Genomic DNA, 12,270 nt, shown 5'->3' on the forward strand with positions numbered 1-12,270 from the left:
ACCTCCTGTTCTCCCAACAAGCCCCTGGATCAGAGGGAGAAGTATGCTGGTCCTGGGGCTGGCATACTGAAAAGGAAATCCAGCTTCCCTCCACTTCCTAACTTGCTCTCGAGAGCCCAATGAACTTTGGAGTCTTCATTTGTCCCACCAGCACCCTTTCCTGACATAGTAAGCTTGCTCTGTTAACACACTTTCACCCTGAACGTCAGTCAGTGAAGGGGTCCCCAAGCAGTTTACAGATAGCAGTAATGAAATGGTCCCCTCCTTCCAGTTTATAATCTAAAAGACAGAGCACAAAAAGAAAAGGGATTGAGAGGAAGGAAGAAATCATGTCAATGGATGGCGATGAACAGAATAAGGTTGAACCCCAACAAGAGAGAAGTATTGTTTCTGGGGGACAGAAAATGAGCAGGTGTGGGGAAATATCTGGTCCTGAATGGGGTAATTGTGCCCCTGAAGGACCAGATGCGCAGCCTGGGAGTTATTTAGAATTCACAGCTGTCCATGGAGGTGCAGGTTAATGCTGTGTCCAGGGCAGCTGTCTACCAGCTCCATTTCGCATGCTGGCTTAGATTCTGCCTGCCCACACACTGTCTCGCCAGATTATCTCCTGCTTGGACTACTGCAATGCTCTCTATGTGGGGCTTTGAAACTGACTTGGATACTACAACTAATCCAGAATGTGGCAGCTAGACTTGTGACTGGGAGTGGCTGCCAGGACCATAAAACACTGGTCCTAAAAAATCTACATTGGCTCCTGGTACGTTTCCAATCACAATTCAAAGTGTTGGTGCTGACCTTTAAAGCCCTAAACAGTCTCAGCCTTGTATACCTGAACGAGCATCTCCATCCCCGTCCTACAGACCAGACACTGAGGTCAAGCTCGGAGGACTTTCTGACGGTTCCCTCACCGGAAAAAGTGAAGCTATTGGGAACCAGGCAGAGGGCCTTCTCAGCAGTGGCACCCTCCCTGTGGAACACCCTCCCATCAGTTGTCAAGGAGATAAATAAGTCACCCGCCATGTGAGCAACTATGTAATCATACTACTGCAATCATAAGCTCAGAGTATAACAGGCAAACTTAGAAGTGGGAAGCACGGCAACACTGTAATGGGAAAAGCTTTAGCCACAGATCTGTTTGCCAGCCATTGCAGGCAAAGCACCTTTGTTCATTGAAGAGGTGGCAGGCTTATTGTCACAGTGCCTATTTAAGGAACAGGCATTGAACAGGGAAGAGAGAGAAAATCTCTAGAGAAACACCATCAGGCGGGGCTGATGTTCAGAGCTTGCGGTACGATCCGACTGTGCTGGTATTTGCACCGGGCAAGCCCACTGTGAAACTGCAGGATGTCCATGTGCTGGTTTCCAGGACAGAATGCGACCTCCATAAACAAGACTGGGATTGCCAGAACATCTTAGCAGTTCTAAGGCTTCAGTGGGCAACGTTGATACAAGTAATGGGAAAAAGAAATACATTGACAGGTAGCAGCTGCAGCCACAAGACTGGATGTGTAATAATCACTCACTGCCATCCTTTCTTTTTTTTCAGGAAGGAAAAGGGAACATCTGTGGCAGGCAGGAATTAATGGATCGATCTTAGCCAAAAGATCAGAAGGGGGAAATGCAACATCTATAAAGATTAAACATGTCGTAAATGTTTTGATATGTTCTGCCTTTGTGAAAATTTGACAAGTCGATTTAACTCTTCTCTTTTTCCGCCTTCTTTCAGGAAATGCCCACAGCGGCAAAACTGATATCGGAGCAGATGGCTTTCCTGTGGTTGTGCGCATCAGGTGTGAATTGTAGCAATAATCTAAAAGGTATTAGGACCATTCTGATCCTGGAGCACTTTCCAAAATGTTCACAAGCATAAATTTCTTATATCATCTTCTAGTCTCATACCGGTTTAAGAAATTCAATCTTTATTTACTTCCAAATACCCGTGGAACGTCAGTGAAAAATATTTCTCTGTATTGGCTATACAAATTCTTGTACACATTAATCTCACTCTGTTAAAATGATACCTGTTTTGCTTTAATGCACCTGGAAGTCACACAGAATTCTGGCTCTTTCAATTATTGTCCGAACAATCCCAATGGATCAAGTGCAGAGCTTTCCCTGGCCACCCAGGCATGTAAAATCCTAATGCACATAAGGTCAAAATCATGCACTGGAGTCCCAGAAAAGGAACTGGGAATCAGCCATGTAAATGAAGACTACATATATGAGGTTTACACATTTATTTAAGAACATAAGGAGAGCATGTTGCATCAGGCTAATAGCCCATGAAGTCCAGTAACCTATTCTCACAGCAGCCAACCAGATGTTTTTGGGAAATCTGCAAGCAGGACCTGAACACTGTCAGGAGTTCAGCCTACACTTGAGTAGGACCCTGGCAGAGACACATGCCCGACTGGCATGTTCTCTCCCTCCTGGTCTTTCATTCGGGAGATTCATAAGCTTTCTTCAGCCTGAACTTCACAGCGACCGATGCCAACCGACACTGGCACACTTAGGGATCCGCAGAGTTTGCGCATCTCGCGTAACAGAGCTCAGCAACTCAGCATTTTGGCTAATCTACTTTATTTACATATAAACACACACAGAGCACTGCAACATGGCTCCCTCTCTCTCTAGCATCAGACACCAAAGAGAAAAAGAACAAAGGACAATAGTCCCACTTCATGGAACACAGTAACACAAACATCCTGTCTCCATCACTTCCCACTCTGTGGAGTCAAAACATATACCATCATGTGAAAGACAACAATCCTATGACTGCAATCACGGAGCCAGGAATTCTAACAAACACAACAGCACTCTCCCCGTTGCAATTTCAGAAGCATACTGCCTGTGACTATGGCCATCATGGTTGGTCAACACTGATAACCGTATCAGTCGCGAATTTGTCTAATCCTCTTAAAAAGCTATTTCTTTAAATATTTTTAAATCATACTGCCATGTAAAATATCACAAGACAGTATTTAACCTAAAAGTGCATTAGTATAATATAAACAATATGAATATTTGGAAGGGGTGCAAAGCAACCGTCAGAAAAATATATTACTTGGGATTTATTGTGATGTATATTTATGGAGGTGGAGAAGAGTGAGATGTGCTTGTTGAAATTCTCCACAAGAAAAGTAAGTGTTGAGGCCTGCTCCTTGTAAGGTATCAGGTGGTCAACTTTTCTGATCTAATACAACCATTTTAAAACAAATTAGGGCAAACACCAGGTAAAGCAAAGAAATACAAGCAGAGAAGGGGAAACAGTAAAAAGACACGGAAATGAGACAAATCCATAAATTGCGAATTTGCTCAAGAAGTATAATGGAAGCTCAGATGACACCTACATTTGAATTTAAGACTACAGAAGACTAATGGAGAGTTATTGCAGTGTATGGCATTTGAAATTCAAAGTATGATTTTATTCATATAGTCGGCTGCAAATTATTAACCAGGTAGCTGTTATGAAATTCTTCCACATTTTTAATGTAATGTGGCAATTCAATGAGTGCTTACTAAACTACTCAGCTTGGATGCTATAGAGGTGTTTTATATATATATATATATATATATATATATATATATATATATATATATATGCGCATGCACCCTGAGTGTACCCAAATGTGTTTATTCAATGGACTACAGATGGGATTTTCTTATGTTCTTAATGCTGAAAGTCTATTTGCAGAAAAACTGAACACATATTCACATCTGGCACTATCAATGGAATTGGCACACTTGCTCAATTAAAAATGTAACTGTTCAGATCTCATCATATTTAATTCATGGATCATTGACATAATCTCTCACCAATGTGTACTAAGGGAGCTCTTAATCAATGGATCACTGGCAATGATACACCGCAATGGCAGTCAGTGAATAGTGCTTCTAAGGAGGCATGAGAACACAGACAGACTCAGAGAAGATTCAGAAGAGAGAAGAAGAATTAATGAAGTTTTTTCCCCACCTGCCCTATAGCTGTCTGATGTTCCCTTCCCTTTTGATATTGTTCCCATTGCCTCCAGGACTACTGTCCTAATTCAATATCAATTGTTCTTCTGCCATTGGTAGCACTTTGTATATCTTTGTATGCCAGGATTCTAGCAAAAGCTAATTCAGTTATATGAAGCACACCCAGGCAGCCAACTAGTTACTGCACACCCACGTATAACTCTGGAACAGAAGAGGCCATGAACGGAATACTTTCCATGTTTCGCAGGTTTTTATGGGCCTAAAATTGGCCTACCAACCACATTAATTTGGGCAACTGATTTCCTAATAAGCAGATTCATTTGGGTATCTGATAGAGTTCACTCTGGGCATTTACCTGACCAGAGCTTTCAGGTTCTCAGTTCATTCATTTTGACCTTGCTCCCCACTATCACACTGTTCTAGAGCATTCTCTGTAAAGCATGGAGCCTGGGGAGGTTTAAATTTGAGGACTCTGGCAACAAGACCTAGTGGTCCTATTTTTGGCACCAGCATGAGGAGGTGATGGACCTATCTCTGCTGCACTTTGGCGTCACAGGTGCTGTAGTCTAAAAAGTAGAATGGAAATTATCAGCTTAACAACTGTCAGAGATGCTACATTTGGTGCTCTGGGAAAGCGTTAGGAATTTTGAATGGTGACTCATAGCTACCTGCTGCCAGGTAAGCTGGTGGTAGAGGAGGCCCACCAGTGTTGGTACTTTGCTAAAGACTTCCTTAAATTTGAAGCTGGCCTTGTTAAAAAGCCTCAGGCTTTGACATAAAATCCACACAGAAACATTTTATTTGGACTTAAACTCACTTGCAGAAAATAATGAAGGATTAACATCAGAATGTATTAAGGGAATTATTGTAATATTTTGAAATGCAGTAGAACTATGAGATTATTAGGATTCCCTCTGATCTCAAAGCATGGGAAGTCAGCTAAAAAATAATAATAATTTATAATTAGGCATAACATTGGGATTTGTTTGATTATTGGATAATTTGTATAATTTGGAATACATAATTTGGTTTGATTGGACTGATCAGGCATTGGCCTGGCTTTTTAGTCTGAGAAACAGATCTGAGGTGAGAGCAGGCTGTTTTCAGACCATGCTTCCTTGCCTAGCTGGAGCCAATCTCCCTCTGCTCCTGAAAATCTGCTTCCATTCAAAATAGTGTACTGAGCTCTATGTAAACACTATCCTAGAAACTTACCACATCAGTCTGTTATGGCCTATTGCTTGTCCACACAGTGGACAAGTGAAAGTACCAAAACAAGTCAAAAGGTTGGTTGTAGTTTTAGAAATGTAGGAATGTGGAGAGATGTTGTCATCTTTCACTACGAATCTCCATTTGCGCTGAAACACTGCTTAAAGGGAAGCAAATTTTGAAAAGGTTGCTAGTTCAAGAGGTAACTTGTAGAGTTTTGATTTTTTTTTTAATATACAAAAGTAATACATAGAAGAAACGGATCAGGAGGAAAACAATTTTGCATTGACCTTCTGGTTTTTTAACTTTGGCAGCAGATTGTTAATAGTAGCTCATGTTCACTGGCTTGCCACCTTAGCTTCTTAATATATTTCCTTTTTCTCTAGAAGTTTTATTTCTTAATGACCAGGGACAGGCAAATATTTTAATGTTTTCCATTGTTTTGGTTTTCAGTGTGACAGAGATGAAGGCAATTCTCTCCCACCAGAACATGACATTAGTATAACAGTGAATTTATAGGAAAAGTTAACAACCGTGGCCATGTTTTCCTTTATTTTGAGCTGGCCCTGGAGAGATGCCTTCCTACAAGAGTCACAGAGCCATCCTATATATGTCTCTTCAGAAGCAGCTCCCACTAGGTTCATGGAGCTTACTTCCAGGTAAGTGGGGATAGGATTGCAAGTTGAGACAATGGCAATTTAGCTTTTGTCATCCTTTATGGAGATCAGATTTCAAGGTGGATTCTTATCACATAGCCATAATAACGATGAGCTTCCAGAGGGAGATGGAGCAATGAAAGAGGCCACCTGAGGGAAATGCTGTGCTTTGGATTGATGTGGTGACAACACTTTCCCATACAAGTAAGGGTTGAAGGTAGAATAGCAACATGTAATCTGGCTCTCTAAAACACTGGATAGGATATAAGGGTGGGTTAAACAGAATATACTATTTTTATATCAACCTCCACAAAGTCCATACTGTAAGGAGAAGGGATTAATGCCACAAGGCTAGGACAACACGTATATACTAGCTATCCCCAGATGGTAGCAATATTTCCTCAGAAACACTCATGCTTCCTCCCATTATGCTATTGCTGCAGACAAAGGAGGCTGAAGTGTTGGAGAAAATTGAATTGCTGGAGAAAAGAAAAAAAAGATGAGAAAAGCTTTGAACATCTGAAAAAAAACTTGTTAATTTTTGAGCTGCAAGCTGAAATAGGAAAGGATGTGGATCATTCTATGCAGAGAATCTGATAACACATATTGCATAATACATAAATGCATAAAACAGCAAAAAGGTTTAGGAGAGATGATTCAAATGACATGTTTGTGTGTGTGACTGAATGTTCTCAAATTGTTGTTGATCAACATCTATATAAACAAGTTGGATGAAGGAATGGAGGGATGTGCATCCAATTTGCAGATGACAACAAACTGGGAGGGGTAGCTAATGCCTCAGAAGACAAGATAACCTTAACTGACTGGAGAACTGGGCTCAGAAAAGCAAAAAAAGAAATAAAAAGAAAAAAGAAAAGAAAAGAAAGAATTTTGGTAGGGAGAACGGTAAGGTTTTGCAGCTAGGGAGGAAAAACCAGATGACCAATATAAGATGGGAAACACCTGGCTTGCTAGTAGTACATGTGAAAAAGATATAGGGGTCTTAGTAGACCACAACCTTAACATGAGTGTGATACAGCAGCAAAAAGCTAATCTATTCTAGGCTTCATCGACAGAGATATTCCCTGATCAAGGGAAGTCATTGTCCCACTCTATTCTGCCTTGGTCAGACTGCACCTGGAGTACTGTGTCCAGTTCTGGGCACCACAGTTTAAGAAGAATATTGACAAGCTGGAATGTGTGCAGAGGAGGGAGTCCAAGATGAACAGAGGGGTCTGGAAACCAAGGAATTGTTGAGGGTGTTGGGCATGTTTAGCCTGGATATAAGAGGAGACTGATAAGAGACATGATAGCCATCTTCAAATAACTAAAGGGCTGTCACATAGAAGATGGAGCAAGCTTTTTTTCTCTTGCTCTGGAAGGTAGGACACCAACCGATGGATTCAAGTTACAAGAAAGGAGATTCTGACTAAACATCAGGCAGAACTTTTTGACAGTAAGAGAAGAACCTTTTGACAGAGGAACAAACTCCCTCAGAAGGTGGTGGATTCTCCTTCCTTGGATGATGAAGCAGACCTATATATGAATTAGAATGTGTAGGTTCACTCTTTTGCAAGCCCAAGTCAGTTTTCTTTGACTGCAATAACCCACCTGTAAATTAAGAATGGACAAAACTGTCAATTTTGGTTTCCCCCAGTTTCTTATTTTCTCAATTTTAAGTTCAAGCAACTACATTTCTGGATCAGTTTGCAATCTGAAAGGGGGAAAAAACTGATGAAAGTTCATTGGCATTTTGATGAGTATTTATCCTAACACACACATTATGGTATGCAATTTTGCCTAATGTGCATATTTTTGCAAGCAATTTCGGACTTCCGGGTTAGCGCCATCGGCGAATGGCGGATTCCCTCCGAGCTCCGGAGGGAATCGGCTCCGCAGGATTTGGGTCTTCCCGCTGCGGCGACGCGGGGACCCTTAAAAATCACAGGCGGTGAAGCCTGTGAACCTGGTGACTCGGCGGGCACCATTTGCGCCCCCCGACCTGCGAAGGAGCCTTTTTAAAGGCTTCGGAACGGGGGACGGGGTGAGCGGCGCGGTGCTGAGAGTCGACTGCTTCTCCTGCGGAGTGAAGCCGCATTGCCATGGCCGGAGAGCGCTGACTTCTTCTTGTGAGTAATTGGACTTTAAAGCAACAACCCGTGAGTAGTACGAAAATTGGATTTGCAAAGAAAAAATTTTTTTGAATTAGGCACGATCGGGGAAGGCGCAAACAGGAAGTCCGTCTCCCCGTCTTGTAAATAATCTAAAGCAAGGACCTGCTAACTAAGGTCGAGAGAATCTTTTCTTTTTTATTGGGTAAAAGACATTAATTTCACGATTTGGCAGTATAAGAAATCTTACCGGAGGATAAGAGCTAATTTTGGGAGCTGAAGTGCCACCCCCCCCCCAGACCCGGGAGTGATCCGTGAGAGAGCCTGTTGAAGAGGTATTGAAGAGTTTGACAGCTGTCAAATTAGCTGTCAAGACTGAAAAAGAGAGCTTTGTTTCTGTTGTCTCTGCTGGTTATATTTGTTACAATTTGGTTATAATTTGTTGAAAGCAAGGAAGAACTGATACAAACTAACTTGACTTTTGGATTTGAACTGGAAGGAATATTAAGTAACCAAAATCCCTCTAGAGGGGGTTTTGGGACATTACAAGAATGGCTGAAGGAGGGAAAATACAAGCTAAATTGGACAGTTTTTGTTCTCTTGGGAAAGTTACAAGGCCAAATTGATGTTTTGGCTACAAATGTTGCAACTCTGGATTTAACAGTAAATAAACTCATTGAATTTGATAAGGACTTGACTCAGGAAGTCCATGCAGCTGGACAAGAAGAGAAACTTGAGAGCTTTGAGAGTGTGGAGAAAGAGATATATGTTGTTCCTGAGGAAAAGGAAGGAGGAGCTGTAATGTTGCAGATGACAAAGGAGAGCCAGAGGCCTGACATGATGGCTACAAAGGAAAATAAGAACTTGATGTCGAAAATCTGGTTTGAATTGGAGATTGAAGAATGGAGAGATCTCCTTATGTGGAGATCTGAAGATCCAAGGATTACAAATCTGATTAAGGTGGAAGTTGGAGCTTTGGGGACATTTGGACTTGAAAGGAGTAAGAAACAAGATTCGGGCTCCACTTTTAAGTATGGAGGTCTGGCTGGAAGAAACATGGATCCCATTGGGCTAGAGCTTCTAGTCGGCAGAGAGGAATTGAGAGAGAATTAAGAGCCTCGGACGTGAGATCTCCAGGCTGATAGTAGATTAAGACTGATGGACATTTGTTGGGGATTGAAACCGGGAAAGGGGGGGTGGAGTTTGGGAATCCAAAGGGTGCATAATTATAATCTGTTTTTGTTTTTATTCTGTTTTGTTATTGGTATGAAGATTGGGGAAGTCATGGAAGGGAATTTGGGTCGACTTTAGAAAAAGGTTTTAAGAATGAGTACTGATGTATAAATATTGATGTTTATAAGGTAAAATTGGCTTTTTAAAAATGAACTAAATAGAAAAAGGTAAAAAAATAGGGATAAGAACTGGCTGAACTAACAATTTGAATTGGAATATAAGAAGGGGAGGTGTGGGGAAGTCAGGGAAATATGTTATAGAAAAATAAGGATTGTGAACTCTGTGTTTTTAAACTTTTTTGTTTTTCTTTTTTGATTTTTTAAATGTATTAAAGTGGAAAATTTCAATAAATATCTTTTTTTAAAAAAATTTGCAAGCAATTTTGCCTAATGCATTTTTTCTATGCTATTGTTATTAACATACTTTTTATGTACACTTCCCGCATGTATATACGCATACAACATTTGGAGGAGTGTGAAAAGTGTGTATAGCTGTATTTCAGTTTGTGCATTCTTCTGGAATGTGCAAATTAGGTAGGTTCACACAAAAATATGAACAAGCCTCCGTGAGTGTATATAGTTCTGGGCTAGATGGACCCAATGGTCTGACTCAGGATAAGGCAGCATCCTATGTTCCTTTGCTGTGTTTGAGACGTTTTTTCATGAATGCAGTTGCTTCTACAGCAGCATGTCATATTACTTAGGACCAACAATAGCTTGGATGAGGTCATAAGACCTACAGTGTATAAACACAAATGGTTACTGTGCAGAGGCTTCAAACAGAAATTTGACCAACAGTATCCCAGATTTACCAGTCAGATATAACACAGCACGTGAGAATCTGGCTCAGGGTGAAAGGATTTGTGATGCTTGTCACTAAGCACATCACAAACACAAATTGATAAGGGCTCAGGACACACAACAACATTTTGCACAATCTGACTGAATGTGGGGAAATGGTATCTGAGCACAGAAGAAACATGGTATTCCCTCAGTAGATGCATTGTAAGTAGATTGTAAGTAGATGCAGTGGGAGATGTGCAGAGCAGGTGCAGCCAATGAGAAACTAATGCACTACTGGTGGTGCTTTGTGCATGATTAATCTATCACAAGGAAGGCCTCTGTCAGACTTGAGGGATCCTCTCCTCCCCGAGTAGCGTCAAGGATCAAAGAAGAAACAAGAAAGTTCTTATTTGTGGTTTTATTCAGTAATAGTGGAGCAAGGCAAAGAATCCAGTACTCCATGGTTGCTCACTCTGATCCCCTCCCCTTGTTTCCCCAGCAATAGCCTGTGGCTCTACGGGAAGCCTCAGCAGTCAAATGTCTTTGAGCCCTTTGCTCTTGAATTCTAAGTGACCTGCGTGTACATGGGGAAGGTGGTAATTCTATGTTCTCTAAAGATGTTTCTGCTGGCAGTTCTCCAACTCCCCCTTCTTCTCCCAAGATCTCATAACTTGGCAACTCTGCATTCTGCTGGAATCCAGCCTGGTCTCTCTCTTCTCTTGGAACCAATGGGGGGGGGGCGATCCTTCCCACTCCCCCTCCTCCTCTGAAAGAAGCAGAGAGGGAGGAGGGGGAGATTCCCAGCCCTCCTTTTCAGCCCAGTTCCCAACAGCTTCTTTGCTTCTGAAGAACAACTGAAGCTTTTAAGAGCCATGCAGCATCATTTGGTGACATCTGAGGAACCTTTGTACAAAGATAGCCAATACTGGGAAATTGAATGCATGCTGGAATTTCCAGTTCCTCAATCCTTTCTTTGTTTGATACTCCTCTCAACTTTTTACCTCGTTCAAAGTGGTTCATGATTTGCCAACCTCCTTCTTTTTTCTTATAGAATCACAGAATTCTAGAGTTGGGAGGGACCCCGAGGGTCATCTAATCCACCCCCTGCAATGTAGGAATCTTAACTAAAGCATCTGTGACAGATGGCTGGATCTTGACTGCCTTATATTAGTTTTTTGTTTTCCAAAAATGCACATCTTCCAGTTCACATTTTAAGGTCAAACTGCGCTTCACATTTTTAAAGTTTGAAGTCCAAAAGCACAGGTGGCTTAAGCTTTCTTCTTGCCTTTAGGCAGATGTGTCTCTTTCTCCCAAACAATGAGGCAACATCAGCTTTCAAATCACAAATGAGATTCAGGCAGGGGCTAAAAATGCACAGGCAACAGGACAGCCAATGCAAGAGTCCTGATGCCAAAGAAGAGACACAAAGAATTAGAAGGGAAAGGAGGTATTGATGATACTGGGCGTGTGGCCATTACTCAGCCAGCCCAGTTATAAGCAGAGCAGATGGGAAGTCGGCAGCTACTTAGTCACATGGAGAAGCTCTCCTGTACTCTTAGCCGTGCCTCTTGGCTAACCATGGCTTATGTCAAACCCTCTTGAGAACATTCCCAAGACTAAGCTGAGGTATTGTTGACACCCGTCTGTCTCAAGAGACAATGGAGTGTGCCTCTGGGGGTGAAGTCACACCACTACATTAGTAGCACTGAAGTGACCTTCACAGGGTGCAAGCCTGGCCAGTAGATATGGAGGTCCTTGGCTGCCCAGATGACAGGACCCACACACACACACTTGCTGAGGTGGTCCATAGGAAAGGAAAGCAATACATTTGGCAAAAGCTTGAGGTATAAGGACATAAGGAAAGCCCTGCTGGCTCAGATCAAAGGCCCATCTGGTCCAGCATCCTGTTCTCACAGTGGCCAATCAGGTGCTGAGGGGAAGCCAGGAGGCAGAACCTGAACACAACATGGCTCTCCCAATGTGATTATCAGAAACTGGTATTCAGAGGCATGTAGTCATCATGGGTAGTAGTCATTGATAGTTCTTCCTTTCATGCATTTCCAAGGTAACATTGTAAAGTAAAATGGACTACGGCACCTAGAAAACACCTAGTTCTATTGTGGCTCCCTGAGACCCTCTATACAAAGGTCCAGCGCCGAGGGCCTTCTGGCGGTTCCCTCATTGCGAGAAGCAAAGCTACAGGAAACCAGGCAGAGGGCCTTCTCGGTAGTGGCGCCCACCCTGTGGAACGCCCTCCCATCAGATGTCAAAGTGATAAACAACTACCTGACATTCAGA

Source organism: Podarcis raffonei, chromosome 4 (genome assembly GCF_027172205.1).
Source record: "Podarcis raffonei isolate rPodRaf1 chromosome 4, rPodRaf1.pri, whole genome shotgun sequence".
NCBI classification, from domain to species: Eukaryota; Metazoa; Chordata; class Lepidosauria; order Squamata; family Lacertidae; genus Podarcis; species Podarcis raffonei.